Source organism: Lissotriton helveticus, chromosome 9 (assembly GCF_964261635.1).
Source record: "Lissotriton helveticus chromosome 9, aLisHel1.1, whole genome shotgun sequence".
Lineage (NCBI taxonomy): Eukaryota > Metazoa > Chordata > Amphibia > Caudata > Salamandridae > Lissotriton > Lissotriton helveticus.
This window is the reverse complement of record NC_136070.1, coordinates 502,708,242-502,726,154: the sequence shown is the minus strand read 5'-3', so window position 1 is coordinate 502,726,154 and position 17,913 is coordinate 502,708,242.

The following is a 17,913-nucleotide window of genomic DNA, read 5'->3' as shown; positions in this document are numbered from 1 at the left end:
CACAAACATGTCCAGATTTATGATTTCTGATAAACCTGGAGATGTGTCTTGTTCTATGAGTGTTCTGTGCACACACGCACAGCAAAACCTATCGAACACCTTTTCAACGCAAAGTGCTGTGTATATTGAGATTATATTTACATGGAAAAGAAAAAGTATACAGAATGCCTTTTCCTCACCTTGTAAATAAGAAAGAGAGTTAATGGCTAGGCCAATTGTTATTATAGGAGTATATTTCTGTACTGATAACAGAGAACAAGATACATTTACAACTACTTACGTTTTAGGGAACTGATAGGATATATTTATATATTACTGCCTCTTATGTTGACCCCCGTCCGCCAACCCTGCCGCCTTGTCTATTTTCAATTCCCCCTATTACGGAAGAAGTGTTCCGGGAAACACTTCTTAAAGTCAAGTCAGGTTCCCCTGCTGATATTTGTCCGGCACGCATCCTACAACAAATCTACTCAGTTTGCATACAGCCCCCGATCACTTTTCTTAACAGCTCCCTCTCACAAGGGATTGTGACCCCGGCTCTTAAAGCGGCCACCATCGTGCCCATCTTGAAGAAACCAGGTGCCGATCCAGCTATCCTAACCAACTATCGGCCTATCTCCTTGTTGCCATACTTGGGCAAGGTGCTCGAGCGCCATGTTGCCTCGGTGCTCGGTGCCCATGTAGAGGCTACGGGAGGCTTGGCGCCCTGCCAAGCGGGTTTCCGTCCCAAGCACTCTACTGAGTCCGTTGTGGTGTCGGTCCTGAACAACCTCAGGGAGGGCCTGGACCAAAATAAACATCAAGCCCTGGTGCTCCTCGATCTCTCCGCCGCTTTCGATACGGTGGATCATTCCATCTTGCTTTCACGTATCGGAGCGGCGGGAATCGGGGGCTCAGCACTAGTTTGGCTCTCGTCCTTCCTGCGGGATCGCACACAGGCGGTCCGGCTGGGAGAGTTCACGGCAGCCCCTCTTAAGATCACTTGTGGTGTCCCCCAGGGCTCCTCTCTGTCCCCCTTATTGTTTAATCTCTATATCTATCCTCTTATCTTTGCGCTTCAGCAGCTGGAGGTCACTGTATATAACTACGCGGATGACCTCCAGCTTGTCTTCAACCTCTCTTCTTCCCCTCACGCTATTTCCAATTTTCAAGCTATTATGATTTTCATCAGGGACTGGATGAGCCACAACCATCTGAAGCTGAACCCAGATAAAACCGAGCTGGTGCTCACTGGTGGCTCCTCCAGTCCCTGGAACTCTTCTTTTTGGCCCTTCACTCTTGGTTCCCCTCCTATTCCCTCTTCTACGGTCAAGACTCTGGGCATAAAAATTAACAATCAGCTCACTCTCCACTCACAAATCAGCTCTGTCGTCTCTTCTTGCTTTCTGATGCTCCGCACTATCCGCACTGTCTCCCGGTTTTTCTCCCCTCTGGCTCTCAAACTTATCATGTCTGCCCTGGTGATCTCCCGGCTAGACTATGCCAATGCCCTGTACAACGGCATCCCGGCATACAGCCTACGTAAACTCCAGCTTGTGCAGAACCAGGCAGCTCGGCTGGTGTATGGCCTCCCCCGTTTCCACCACTCTACACCTCTGCTGAAAGCGCTGTACTGGTTGCCTGTTCTGCAACGGTCTCTCTTCAAGACTGGGTGCATGGTTTTCCAGGCACGGCAGGGAACGGCCCCTGCCTTCATTTCCTCCCTTTTAAAAGATTATGTCCCCACTAGACAGCTTCGATCATCATCTCAGTCCCTTTTACAGGTTCCTCGCTATACCAGGAAAAAATGGGGAGGCTCCAATTTCTCAGTTTTGGCCCCCGTATTTTGGAACTCCCTTCCTGACCATCTACGAGCGATTAAACAATACTCCCTCTTTCGCAAGGGCCTGAAAACTTTCTTGTTTGTTCAGGCCTTCCCACACTAACGGTCCCTTCTTCCTTTTGCTCTTCATGCCTCCAAAAGCGCCAAGAAACCGTTATGGTGTATGTTGCGCTATACAAGCTTTTTAAATTCAAATTCAAATTCAAGGGATGCGGTCTAATATGACATGTGCAAAAACACTCAGTAATGTGGTTTAAGTTAAAGAGTTTCATTTCTTTTAATTCTGAAATTACCAACACCTGCAAAACAACCGTATCAGTCTATTCTGTACTATACCATGTATCTTGCAGACAGGTGTTCTTAAGCTGTTCCCTATTTCATACTTGTCTGCATTGGAATTTTATGGCACAAATCTAGTCCATCCATCTTCCTTTTCTTCAACTGTGTGGAAACACAGTCCACTGTGCATTTTAAGACTTACTAAAACTTACCTGAATAGTAATACACCTAAAAAACGCTACACATTTTATTCACTTGTTTTTTATAATCTAAATTGTGCTAAAATACAAATTTTAAAATTAAGATCTGTAAAAGAAAAGAAAAAATAGTTATAACATGTAATAATACAGTTTAACAGTACAGCATAATTTTAACATTTTACAAAGTAATTTCTTTGCCTTTTATGCTGTTCTTAGAATATATTGAATTTCACTAGAAATAGTGATTTCAATCGTACTCATCACATAACAGCGGGCAAACAACAACCAATCAATTAAATTGTTTAAAAAAATAATAATAATAATCCATCTATAGTAAAATACTAGATAATACAAATTACACATATATAAAATGATTACTGCTAAGAAAATGTTATAACTTAAATTTATAAACACTATAAATGATGTCAGTTAAAATTATACACCAAGACAATGTGCAACAATAAGTCCATAATTCAAAGAAATACCTCTCCTTGAGGCCAAATTGTATTTTTGCAGTCATTTTTATGTAAATTGTCCAATGGTAATCCTATTAAATCATAATAATAAATTCCTCAGAGGCTGAATTATCTTCCTAAAACTTTGGATTTAAAAATATTAGGTAGGAATTTGGTAATTCAGAAGGCAAACGTTGTTTAAAAACCAACTCAGCATCATTACAAAGGCTCCAGCCTTTCTCACTTTTTAAATAGGCATTGTAATGTCCAGATGTTGTTGAAGGACCATCATGGAAAATTATTGCTACTGCTACAAAAGTCCTTCCTGATATTGATAGTTGTGTAGCTACAAAGGTTTTATTAAGTATCCAATTTCGTCAGCTGTACAAAATTGCATCATTAAAATTATTTATTGTCCATATCTTTGTATAATGTTGATAACATTTCTGATTTGCATTGGCAGCACTCCATGTTTTGATTTGCAGCTTTAACTAATTTATTGAAAGACACTGATTTACAGTCTGGTAATGTCAAATATAGAAATCTTTCAGTGTCTACATTAGTGCTACATGTATACATACAATTCTCACAATAATGATCCCATTTATAACAAAGGCTAAAAATACTCTCTATGTCTACACCTTCATTTTCCAAAACAGTAAGCATATACATAAAAAACTGCTGAGCATATTGTTGGATATTTTGTGTAAATTGTGTAGAACCAGAACATACATCCAAAAGATTACGAACATCAGAAACGCTTTGTATTTTACTTTTATTAGTTCTCAATTTTCCATAAACAGAATGCAACAAGGAACAAAATCTTTTTTCCCCGATTCTCCATAATTTGCTGTTGCAAACCTTCAAGAAAAAAAACAACATTGACCACTACATTAGCATAGCAGTTGATCCCAGAACTATTTTCAAACTGATAACCAACAGTCTCTTCAACTGTGTCCTTTTTCTTTTTGCTTGCAATTACATTATCTTGTTTTTTTCCCCTCTCTACACCTTCAGTACAGATATTCTCATACCTTCTTTTTCGACCAACCACACGCTTTTCAAATACAAGAAATTGACCTAAATTAGGAGCATATGTTCTTCTTAACCTATTATACACTTTGACACAGTTGGCATCTGCAGTAACCTTTGTATCATCAAAATCAATCAAAAACAAAGCAGATAACGTTCTAACTCGTGACATAGCAACATATGCCATACCCACTTTAAACACAGTATTTCCAATGTTCACCACAGCACTGTCAACACTTAAAACTTGAGACTTATGAGTGGTCACTGCATATGCCAGAGAAACTGGAAACTGTTTTCTATGGACATATAAATATTTAACATGTTTAACTTCTTCAATCTGATCGGATTTTATTTTTAAGAATTCAATACCAATGGATTGACTGAAAACATGGCGGCCGCTGGTTAGGGCGATGTGCACGTCTTTAACGGACCGCTACTAGCCCCTGTCAGTAAGCGGTAACGTTACCCTCCCCGGCTGAAATTTTGTAACAGAGGTTCCTGGAGGTAATGAGCCGATGCAGATTTAGTTTCTGTCCCCTTCCTGCTTGCAGTTTTTGGAAAATCTAAACGAAACGAAGGATAAACCCAGCGCGGCTGATGTGCGTCAGCCCTCTTCCGATCCCCGCCTCTCTCCTACGGTGGACAGAAGCAGCCGTGGAGCTGCGGAGGAGCCGGAGGGCGGCGGCGGCTGCGCGCGGACACCTCAGGGGGTATGCTCAATGGAGAGGTGAGGAGGGGAAGGTGGGGAGAGTGCTACCCTCCGGGAGGCTGCTCTCGGTTGAGCCTGTCTCAGAAGCGAATTCCGACTCGGATCCGGAGCTGAACTCCGATTCTGACGCAAACACAACGCCTGAAAACAGTAAGCTCGGGCGAGGAGTGGAGAAGGGAGGTGAGCGTTCAACAGTCTGAGGAAAATGAAATTTTACATGACCAATATGTCCCCTGCGTGTACCCTATGTTTAATGTATGTGCATGTCATGCATGCATTTTCCCGTAGTGGCCTGAATCACAAGGCCTCTGTATTTACGTCCTGCATTAGGATGCCAGTCATCAAGTCTCCCATGTAAGAAATATTAAGTTAGCATTTAAGGCCCATGTATTTGCATTGTGCACTTTTAAATAAGTCACGATGAACCCGTTTTGTGGCTCAGCCTGAGCCCGTCTCTGAATTAAGGGTTTTCATGGCTCAGACACTCTGAGAGCTACAGTTACGTATCCCTGACCTCGCATACCTCTGGCTCAGCTGAAAGAGACCCAGCACGGAGTGCCAAGACAGTGTTTTGCAAAATAGTTATCTGCTTGTTGTACAGAATCACATTCCTGCCCAGTGAAGAAGGTAAACAGTACCCGTCTGCAGAGATAGGGCCTAGCCTTTCTGTCTCCGTTTAAGTAAATTACAGAGCTTGCATCCGTAGAAAGCCCACGTTCCCCATGCAATGAACGAAGAAATATATGCCCCCTCTGGCTCTTAGTGATGAGCGACCCTTGGTTCAGATAAAACATCCCCGGACTCAAGATATCAGATAATACCAGACGTGCTGGTCGCCCTGACACTGAAGGCCTCTCTACCAGACTGAATGTCAGCTTTCCCCCCAGTCACACGTCAGTTGCACGTCATGATCAAGTTGCACGCACAAGTAGGGCAAAGTTCCAGCCTGCCATGCAACCCCCCTCCATGTATCCACCCACCTATGACTCACCTATGACTCATCAAGTGTACACCCTCATGCACGCCCACATGCTCTTATCTTCTTTTCTCTCTTGCTCTGCCTCGATCGCTCCTCCTATGTACAAGATTGCACGTATAAATATGTATTCAGAAAATAATGTTTAGAAGACCCTTCCTGAACCTTAGAGGTGATGGAACAGATTCTCCCTTAACTCGAGTTATTGGAATAAAGCCCTTTGACTCGGATACCACGGACTCTGCCTCTCATTTAATGCATGACACTTTGTTTAAATATAGAAATTATGACAGGGTAATATTTTATTTACCACATTAATCTGGCGCCCGACAGGGACATATCCCTTTCCCCACGCGCCGGTGACGTAGGTCCAGCCTTTGCCCCCTTCTACAGCCGTGACGGACTCCGAAGTGTACACGCAGCGGGACTTCCTGCTTACTCCCTCAGGCCCACGGAGGTGATGGACTGCGACCAGGCGTCCACACGAGGCGGTGAGGATCACGGATCATCCCAACCAGAGCCCAACCCGTGAGAGAGCAAGGTCCGAGGTTCCGAAAGCCCACCTGTTCCGAGGCGCATGCATGGTATCAAGTATCAAGTTTCCGAGGCCTTCAAGTTCTGCTTCCCGGTGAGTACCACTATGGGGAACGCATCAAGTTAAAGACGTGTCCGTTCACACGGACACGGTAAAGACGGGTCCACGGTAAAACGTGGGCACGGTAAAGACGGGTCCACGGTAAAACATGGGCACGGTAAAGACGGGTCCACGGTAAAACGTGGGCACGGTTAAGACGGGTCCACGGTAAAATGTGGGCACGGTAAAGACGGGTCCACGGTAAACGTGGGCACGGTAAAGACGGGTCCACGGTAAACGTGGGCACGGTAAAGACGTGTCTCATTTTTGGGACCGGTATGGTTGTACTGTATTCCAGTGCATAAAGTTAACTGTTTTCAAGTATGTGTTTTATTCCATGTATCAGGTTAGACTGTATCTGTTTTAGTGTTTTAATGTTGTAGTGTGAATGATTGTTGATTTTTTCAGTCTATTCTATGTGTATTGTATTTCCATTGTGTTGGTTTCAACATGCCACTGTTTTCGAAATTACGTCAGATAGGGACCAGGAAAGGTATACTAGAAGAGTCAGTCAACATCCCGCCCAGAGACACACCTGGTCATTACATGTATAATAAGCACGGGCTAGACGCCATTTTGTTTTTAGACTTATGGGTAGATTACACGAAGGACTTGGAGGAGAAGTATAGATGGCCTGTCTCGGGAACATGGGATTCTGAATGCATTATGAGAGTAGAGGAAGCGCTATGGAAAAAGAAATCAAGACCCTCTCAGAAAGATGCCATTGAATTATGGCTCAAAGAGTCACATAGGAGAACAGAGAAAGAATTGAACAAAGCAGAGAGAACTAAACAAGCAGCGGAAAAAGCCAAAGAAAAAGAACTGCGGGAGGAAGGGGAACGGGTCAAAACAGAACAGGCTGATAGAGAAAGAAATGCCGTTGTTACTGGTATTTATCCCATCCTCTCGGAAGAACTAGCTAGAATGACCCCCTCAGAAACACCCAGTAGGTCGCGAACGCCACCACCTGTACCCTTTAGAGTATGTAGAAAGAAGCCGACAGCATCATAGGCTTTTATTTTCCTCCTATATAGAAGAGCCCGCACCGGACTACGTAAACGCAGATTTCCCTCCGCCCCCATCGGCCATATAAGTTTACTGTGTAGTTCCTTGTAAATAGCTCCTTGTAAATATGGTTTATGAAGAGCATGTCATTATTATAACTTGTTGAGTTTCTTGTGAATATGGCTTGTGAATAGCGCCATGTAGTTATGGTTTGTGCAGAGCATGTTATCATTACGTTAGGCAGGAGAGAGCTGGATCTCTTTCAAGTGCTTGGAGAAAACGTTTTGAAGATGTGCGTACGTGTTATGTGATAACGTGGAGAGATGAGTTCATGACTTTCCCATGTACTGCAGTCATTGGGGAAAGATTGTGTTTCAGCTGCCAAAGAGTTAATATCTTGTATTGAGAAGGCAGTATTTGTTTTAACATGCTGTTTAACATGCATGGTTATGTGAGCTGACACTAAAAGTCAGTGAGTGTTTAGTTGATTGATGGTTTGATTTAACTTTTTCATTGGTTGCTGGATCTGCCTATGTGCTTTGTCAGTTTGCTGACTGAGTGGTAACATCTTGCATGGAGAGTAAAGAAGTGTTCATTTAACATTCTATTTCAAATGCGTCCGTGTATTTGTGTGGGTTTGCCTTGGAACACTTGATTTAATGTGTTTGACTCAGAGGTCGGTAAAGTTGTAAATAAACTAGTCGGATTGAGATAAGGGTTTGCACGGAGGGTGCTTTAATGTTTTCACGGTTGAGAAGAAAATATAAAACAGACCCATCATAGAATGTGCTTTTAATTAGTGTATTGCAACCGTGTGTTTTATTTTAAAAATAAAAATGTGTTCTACAAAATATACATTATTATTTTTCCCAATGCAAGATGCCCTTTAGAATAGCGTGTGACAGTTAATCCACTCAATTAGAAAACATGGCTTTTTTGAAAAATGATGAATCTGGCCCTTTTAATAGGTAGAATAGTAGAGCTTGCACACTTAATTATGAAAATCTTGGTTCTGCAATGCAAAATTATGGTGTTTCACATGTTATTTTCAAAAAGTAAAATGTGATGTGTTTCCATGCCATGTTGTTCTGTTTCTTTTTTTCCTTTGCAGCTAGTAACAATATTTTATGATATAATTATTTTAAAATGCTAGCATGTGTCTAAGTTACGAAATAAAATATGTCCTTATTAATTACTGATTTTAGGATGCTTTTTATCACGTTTTGAATTTGCTTCAGTTAAGTTAGAGAATGTTGGTTAGCTCTCTGGCCTGGGTACGGATATGTTTTGAATTACAAAGAATGTGTTTTTCGACCTTGAGGTGGCCTGGCTCCCAGGGAAAGATATTTTGTGAAGGGAGGGCTTTTCCCTCTTGGAGCGCCGAGCAGTGCCTGTCTTGTTATTATTGGCCATACTCCAATTCTTTTCCGCGGACAGGCTTCCTTCGCATGCAGATAAAGAATGCTTGCAATTTGACCAAGCTCTCTCTTCAGTAACTTGGCAGCTGTTCTTAGCTCTCAGAGTTTTGAAAGGGTGGAGGAACCGCCCTGTGGGTGACATCACGATGAAGGGGAAGGCAGTGTAGAGAAAAAAAACTTGATGAGCCGCGGAGAAATGTTTATATAAGGAGGGGGTCAAGTTGCTCTTCCTTACAGTCAGCACTGAAAGCTTCATTGACTTCAGATAAGGCATGCTTGCAAATGAATAGTTTTTCCCTCATAGTGTAAACAGAATAATTGGCAGGAGTTTCGCTCTTGCAATGAGCCGTAGCATTTACAGTCAGGCATTGAAGAGACAGCTGGACAGTATTTATATGCCTCCCAACACTGCGCTACTCCAGTACGTAGACGACATCCTGATTACAGCACGATCAGAACCAGAATGCGAGAATGCATCACTGACAGTTTTACACTTTTTGGCTGACAAGGGGCACAAGGTGTCCCCTTCAAAGTTACAATTCTGTGAACAGCAAGTGGTGTACCTTGGACACTTGCTGTCCAAGGATGGTAGACGGCTAACACAAGAACGTATACAGCTCATTTCTAACCTTTCACAGCCCAAGACACAAAAGGAGGTACCGGCCTTCATTGGCCTCACTTCATACTGTAGGCAATGGATTCCCCAGTATGCCTATCTAGCCAAACCACTCATACAATTGACAACACAGGAAGCAGCGTCTTCGACTGTCCTCCCTTGGACACAAGAACATACCTTGGCATTTGAGGAATTAAAAAGAGCATTATGTGAAGCGCCAGTTCTAGCGACTCCTAGTTACAGTAAACCTTTTATGCTTTTCGTAACTGAACGGGATGGAACAGCGTTATCTGTCCTCACACAAGATCAAGCAGGCAAACACAAGCCTTGTGCTTATTTTTCTAGTACACTAGACCCAGTGGCCCAGGCTCTGCCTGCGTGCCTGAAATCGGTTGCAGCAACAGCCCTAGCCATAAGACAAAGTGACTCGATAGTGCTGGGACACCCCCTGACAGTACAGGTACCACATGCAGTGGAGGTTCTCTTAAACAGGACACAGACACAACATTTGACTGTAGCGAGACTGACAGGATATGAACTGACATTATTTCAACCACACATAGAGATCAGACGATGTAATATTCTAAACCCTGCTACACTTTTGCCCTCAAGTACAGTAAATGCACCACCACATGACTGTGTGGAAGTAATGAATATAGTGACGAAACCAAGACAAGACCTGACAGATATTGCACTTCCAGACCCTGACCTAACACTCTATGTAGACGGATCATGCATGAGAACGAGTGCAGGAGAGTTAGTAGCAGCATATGCCGTGACCACTGCTACTGAAGTCATAGAGACACAAAGAATAGACACACTGTCAGCACAAGCAGCAGAGCTCATCGCTCTGACACAAGCCTTCATAAGAGCTAAGCACTTAAGAGTGAACATTTATACAGATTCACAATATGCTTTTGGCGTAGTTCATGATTTCGGAGTACTATGGACGGAGAGAGGTTTCTTGACCTCTCATGGGGCCAAAATTCGGCACGGCCCGCTTATTCAGGCCCTGTTGGAAGCAATACATTTACCTGCAGCCATAGCTATCCTGAAATGCAAAGCTCACACCAAAGTTACAGACACCATTTCCCAGGGTAATGACCTGGCAGACCGAACTGCTAAACTTACAGCCCAGACACCAACAGACACGACAAGGACAGAAGTACCATTACTGACAAAAAGTATGACAGTCAGGGATCCTTCTCAAGATGTACTCGACATACAGACATATGCCACTACAGATGAAATAAAGAAATGGACTGAACAAGGAGGGGTCCAGACTGACCAAGGTTGGATGACTAAGGGAAAAGGCACATGGTTTCTTCCAGATTCCATGGTACAAGTAATCATAAACACAACACATAGTCCAGCACACTTGGGAGAAAAGGCAATGATAGACAGCTTACAGAATATCTGGTTTAACAAGCACCTGCGTGCAGCAGCGAAACAGAAAGTACGAACATGTATGATCTGTTGCCAGTTCAATCCAGGTAAAGGCATCCCGGTGGAACAAGGCGGATTTCATCCTCCTGACCACCCTTTTGAGGTCCTCCAGATGGATTATATCCAAATGGACAGATGTAGAGGTTACAAGTATGTCTTGGTAGTTGTGTGTGCACTATCTAGATGGACAGAAGTGTATCCAGTTCCAGATTATACTGCTGTGACAACCGCCAGGCAATTGGTGCGCGAATTCTTCCCCAGATACGGATTGCCCCGTGTCGTCTACTCAGACAATGGTCAGCCATTTTCCTCTGAATTACTGAAACAAGTGTCTCTTCTGTTAGGATATAATTGGAAGTTCCATTGTGTACGACACCCTGAAGCAGCAGGCCTTGTAGAAAGACATAATCAGACAATCAAGACGAAACTAGCAAAGATCTGTGCAGAAAAAGGCGTGGATTGGATGGTAGCCTTGCCGGTTGCCCTCTTTTACATGCGTATGGTAGCTCATTCCAGAACAGGCCTATCTCCATATGAAGTAGTTTTCGGTAGACCGCCAAATATGTGGGGTACGCCTATGCCCAAGAAAATAACTGATGTTGACAGTAACATGCTGACAGATTACCTGGCTTCCTTGATGTCTGCACTACTCCCTTGTCGTTCACAGGTTGCTGCCGCCTTCCCTGACAACACCCAGGTCAAGGAACACGCCATAGTCCCTGGGGATTTCGTGTTAGTCTGGAATTTTGATCGATCAAGCCCCCTTGAGCCACGTTGGAAGACGCCGAAGTTGGTGTTACTGACCACGAGGACTGCGATTAAGGTCGAGGGAAGAAAGGGATGGCTTCACGCCCATCACTGTAAACGATATTTTGGACAATCTGGAACTTTGGTAAAGAATAAAGACATTAAAGAGATTAAAGACTTTGCGCTGCTTGCGCCGCCTTTGCTAGAAAAGACTCCACAGCAAGAGTATAGGTCTAAGTTACGATCTAGTAAGTCAGACGAAGTTTAATTGTTTAAGTCCACTAGGTGGTGAATCGGTTAGACTAGATTTCTGACATGTATAAGATCGCATACGACAATAGTATGAAGAGCAAAATGAAAGAAAAATATTGCAAGCTATTACATAGTAGATGTATAGTTTCTTTGATTATTCTATTTTTCCTGTGTATCGTTATAATCTGTGTTAGTTTAATACTACATGTTTTCTTTCCTCCTATTGCCTCACATATGCACTCTTCCCTTAACAACACCGTAGAGCATACATTCAGTGAACTGCCACTCCATGAACTGTCATATCGACTTGCCCTGCGTAACAATACTTTCATTTGAATGTTACACCGTTCTCATCAGACCAGCAATGCGACTGATTGCTGGGTATGTGGCCAACTGCCACCTTATCAAGAGACGAAGGGAGTTCTGCCCTTCTTCCCTTTACCGTTCTCCCACAATGGTTCGTGCGGAGCATGGTTTGCCTTAATGACCTCACTAGACAGAAAGTCCATAGTATACCAAGATGACTGGATATATGGAAACCTGAATAAAGTAATGAATGAAGCATGTTTTCCAGACAAAGACGGATTTCCCCAAAGGAAGGGAACAGATCTAGAAAATGAAGAGTACGAGTAAGGAAATGCATCTGTTAGTTTTATAATGCTGAACGCTCAGCCCATGCAAAATATAGGTCCACCGTTTATATCAGTCCTACCGGAAAAAGGTGCTTTGTGCGTTAGAAAGAAAGGCTCAGTACATATGGGACACAGCGAGTGTAAAGCTGTAGTAGAGTTTAACGATAAAGGACAGTCTTCATTCAAAACATCACGCCATACCTATTTCATTTGCGGTCAGACAGCCTATGTACATCTGCCCCCAGACTGGGGTGGGACATGTTATATAGCGTTCCTGCTGCCACCCGTCTTTCTGGCCCCATCCCATTACCATCGAGATTCACGACTAGAGCAGGTTAGACAAAGGAGAGAGACTGATTCCTCAGAGATAGATCAGACTGAAACAGCTTGGGAGCAATATACAGATTTCAACAAAGGATTCTTTTTCTTCATAGGTCCCGTCCAAAACAGTAAACTGATACGCAGGTTAACAAGAACTCTGGAAGCAGTAGTGAATGTGACTGCCTCTGCTCTGGCGAATTTGACCCAGGAGCAGTCTGCCATGAGACTTGTTGTTATTCAGAACCGCCTTGTTCTGCGACTGCCTGTGTTCCACATCCACGTATACAAAGGATCAAGGATGAACAAATGATGCTGTATGATCAAATATACGGTCTCATGAATATAGATGTGTCCTGAAGGGTAAAGTAGGGGACAAGGAGGGAATGAGGAAAATGAAATTTTACATGACCAATATGTCTCCTGCGTGTACCCTATGTTTAATGTATGTGCATGTCATGCATGCATTTTCCCGTAGTGGCCTGAATCACAAGGCCTCTGTATTTACGTCCTGCATTAGGATGCCAGTCATCAAGTCTCCCATGTAGGAAATATTAAGTTAGCATTTAAGGCCCATGTATTTGCATTGTGCACTTTTAAATAAGTCACGATGAACCCGTTTTGTGGCTCAGCCTGAGCCCGTCTCTGAATTAAGGGTTTTCATGGCTCAGACACTCTGAGAGCTACAGTTACGTATCCCTGACCTCGCATACCTCTGGCTCAGCTGAAAGAGACCCAGCACGGAGTGCCAAGACAGTGTTTTGCAAAATAGGTATCTGCTTGTTGTACAGAATCACATTCCTGCCCAGTGAAGAAGGTAAACAGAACCCGTCTGCAGAGATAGGGCCTAGCCTTTCTGTCTCCGTTTAAGTAAATTACAGAGCTTGCATCCGTAGAAAGCCCACGTTCCCCATGCAATGAACGAAGAAATATATGCCCCCTCTGGCTCTTAGTGATGAGCGACCCTTGGTTCAGATAAAACATCCCGGACTCAAGATATCAGATAATACCAGACGTGCTGGTCGCCCTGACACTGAAGGCCTCTCTACCAGACTGAATGTCAGCTTTCCCCCCAGTCACACGTCAGTTGCACGTCATGATCAAGTTGCACGCACAAGTAGGGCAAAGTTCCAGCCTGCCATGCAACCCCCCTCCATGTATCCACCCACCTATGACTCACCTATGACTCATCAAGTGTACACCCTCATGCACGCCCACATGCTCTTATCTTCTTTTCTCTCTTGCTCTGCCTCGAGCGCTCCTCCTATGTACAAGATTGCACGTATAAATATGTAATCAGAAAATAATGTTTAGAAGACCCTTCCTGAACCTTAGAGGTGATGGAACAGATTCTCCCTTAACTCGAGTTATTGGAATAAAGCCCTTTGACTCGGATACCACGAACTCTGCCTCTCATTTAATGCATGACACTTTGTTTAAATATAGAAATTATGACAGGGTAATATTTCATTTACCACAAGTCAGTGCCGGGATGAGTAAAGCCCTGGGGAAGCGGGGAGCCGGAAAGGGCAGGAGATGAGGGAAGGGTCCTGGGTGTCATACAACGACCGACAAGCCTGGGGGAGGCGAAAAAAAGCAGTAAACCACAGCGACCCCGCAGGAGAGTGTAAAGGAGGGGAAGGAGTACCCAGGCCAAAGGCTTTGTCGGAGGGTGATCCTCAAACAACTATCTTAGGATCTTTTCAAGGGGAGATAACAGGAGGAGGGACTGCTTGTTCTAATCCCAACACAAATATTAAAACGCAGCCGGTGGGAAAAGGCAAATTCAGGGCCCCGCGTAAAACCGCAGCCCAAGTAACACCATCACTAAAATCGTATTTCAAAGTCCCACCTCAGGTACTTGACATTGTGCAGAGTCTAGAAGGGGAAAAGGGTGTCCAGACCATGACTACCCCCAATACCTCTATTGTGGCCACCCCTCAGGGCCCTCTGTCTTCCGGTCCCGTGGACGCAATGGAGGTAGCCATGTCCGTGCCAGCAGAGGACCCCGAGATGCTCAACCGGGTGCAGGTGGAGGCAGCAGGAGAGAGTGGCGATATCTGTGACCCAACACCAAAGGGTAGTAAAGGGGGAGTTTCCCTTGAAGCACTGCTGTCAGCAATGAGGAGTGAGATTAAATGTGGTTTTGCGGAATCCAGACAAAATCAAAATGAGATCATGGCAGTCTGTGAAACCCTGGAAAAGAAAGTAGATGGTCTCTTTGAGAGAACTGAGAGCTTGGAAGGCGCTGTGGGGAAACTAAAAGCCAAGCTGGAATCTGCAGAGGGCAAGATCCAGACCTTGCGGAGAGAAGGAGAGGCTACAAAAGACAGGGTCGAATCCCTGGAAAACTACTCCAGATGAAATAATCTTAGAATCCTAAAGATCCCTGAAGGGAAGGAGGGTGGTGAAATCAAAGAATATGTGGTTTCCCTATTAAAGAACGCCCTAAACTTGGACGAGTCTGCTGTGGAGCTGGAGAAAGACATCCAGAGGATACATTGTGACCCCTTCCGTCTAAACCCAGGGAGAGTGAAACCCAGAAAAATTCTTGTGAACTTCCTCACTTATTCCATCAAAGAGAAGATCCTGAATCTTGCCCTCAAGGCCAACTCACTGAAAGCCCCGGATTTCTCCTTTGAAGTTCGATCCGATCTGTCTAAAACCACACTAGATAGACAGTGGGAGCTGGGTCAGAAAATTGACAAGTTCAGGGCCCTGGGTGCAACCGTCCAGATGAGGTTCCCTGCTTTCTTGAGGGTAATGTTTAACAACAAAATGCATAACATTCGCTCGCCCCTGGACGCAGATGAGCTCTTAGCCACTATTAGCAATCACTCACAGGGGGGAAAATAGATCACTTCAGTGCCAGCCTAACCTACTACTTGGTTACCTCACGATCTTTCCCGCTTACCATTCCTAAAACTGTGTATGATATGTAAGATTAATGGATTAACACACATAACTTGCTAAATAGAAAGCCAAAATATATACTTGAAAAATAGAACATAGCAAACAGAAAGTTGGAAAAAACCAAGTATTAAAAAAAAAAAAACTTAATAAGGAATGGGAAAGGGGGGTTAAGGAAGTAGAAAAAGGAGAAAAGGGGAAAAATACACTCAATAAAAACATAAAAAGCAAAAACCCTAAATACAAAAAAAAAAAAAAAGGGGGGAATCATTCCACTCAAGCTATTAACCTCTCTAAACTCTTCTGTGACACAATATGGGGGCTCATATCCTCCTCCTATCTAGAAGCCCCTTGGGGCGAACATCTATATATAAATATCCAACAATATAATGCTACTGTTATGGCCGGTCACAATTTTCTATATAATAGACAGGGCTAGGTCAGGGTCATGTTAGAGACGTAATCTGGCGATTCATCTGGCCAGGTTAAGTATGGGGGGGGTTTCCAGGGTAGGGGTGGGAGAGGGGGTAAAGCACAGAAAAGTCCTCACAAGCCGGTTCTCTTTTTCTTCATTTGTCTATATATTAGCACCCATCTTAATTGCCGCAAGAGTCACAGAACCCAGGTCAAGTGCACTTATTCTTGGGTCCCCATAGGTTTGGGGGGTAGGCAAGGGAGAAGGGGTCTGGGTGGTGAATGAGGGGGTTACAGGTCCTATCCTGGAATGTCAATGGCCTGCGCGTGAGAGGTAGGAGACAAAAAAAATGTTGCAATATGGCGTGGCTTGCCGGGCGACGATGGCGGTCGCAGCGTTGTAGAGCTCCCGCCTGCCCTGACATAATCCTTTCATTTATCCTGACCCCCGAGCCCGCTAACTGCCCTACCTGAGCGGCGATTGTTCCTGGCAGCATCTCGATCTGTCCGGTGTGGCACGCTATCCCCCTGGCCGCTCTGGTGAGCTGACATCATCTGTGGCGAGGTGCGGCCTGGGGCCGGCAGACGGAGCCGGGACCTCAATTTTCGAGGCATCGGCCGGCGGCCGCTGGTCGGACCGGTCGGACGCCTCCCAGATCGGAGCCTGCGGCGCCGGAGGTGGAAGGGGCTACTGCAGTGTCCGGTGGAGCGGACTCCCACGCCGGGGTGGCCCCTGGATGTTCCGGAACCGCTGCGGCCTGTGCAGACCCCGAGCAGCCGGGGCCTCGAGTTTCGTGACACTGAGCTGGCCCGCGTCTGGAAGGTGGTGAGTCGGCGCTGGGTGTCCCTGGTGTTGGTGGGACCGTGGTCTTGCCAAGAGACATCATCCGTCGTGAGGAGGGGGTGCCACGGGTGACACCTCGTGACTACGGCCCGTCTACATTGTGGGTTGGACCCCTCTGGTGGCGTGGGGTCCGGCGGTGCAATTCCCTTGCCTGGGTCTGGGGCTGCCTGTTCCCGGGGACGAGACGGAGGAGTCCCTGGACTGACTTTGCTGTGGCGGCGGAGGGACCTGGCGCCCCGGGGACACCGGAGTGGTGCTGTGACCTGATGGGCCTCTGAGAAGCCGGGACCTTGAGCTTGGCGGTCCCCGCCTGGCACAATCATCTTTGGCTCTCTGTCGGGGGAGCAGACGCTGTGTGGTCGGAGGCCCGTGGGGTTGAGGGCCCCTTTGTGATTCGACCGCTACGAATCCTGCGGCTGTGCTGGCTGGGCAGTGGATCGGTGGCAGATAGAGTCCAGTGAGACCTATCCCCGAAACACTGGGGATTGCGCCTGCTGCCCTGGAGTGGACCGAGGCCTGATCCAACTGCGGCACACGGAGAACTGTGAGTACCCCCCGCTTTGGTGTGTCCACCTGCAGTGTGAAGCTCGGCCCCCGAGTGTATTCTATGTCTGTGTTACTGAGGGTGCGGAGTGGTTCGCCTGACTTCCCCTAATCATGACAAGAGGTGGGGGCGGCGCTGGACCCAACAAGCAAGGTCCGATCGACAAGTTTACCGGACCCAGCGGGGGGTCGGGGGCCTCAGGAGGCAGTCAGACCACGGGACCTGACAACGCGGCCCTGATGACTGCCATCACGCAATCCAGAGACTCACTGGACGCCAAGATCGGGGCAGTGGGGGCCGATGTCATGCTCCTGCGCCAGGACCTTCGCAACGCGGTTGCTCGCATCACGGAGGCCGAAACCAGGATCACGGGAGTAGAGGATGATGTGGGTGCCCTGAAAAAGAAAGTGGCAGAGATGGACAAGATTCAAAAGGGACTGGCACTCCGCATTGAGGACGCAGAAGGGCGAGCGCGCAGGAATAATCTACGCTTCATTGGTTTTCCGGAGGATTGCGAGAATGGGCCCATGGATGCGTTCTTGACGCGTTGGCTAGAAGGTTGGCTCCCCCCAGATGTCCTTTCGCGCTGTTTTGTAGTAGAACGTGCCCATAGAGCTCTGATGCAGAAGCCGCCAGTGGGAGAGCGACCGCTCCCTATCA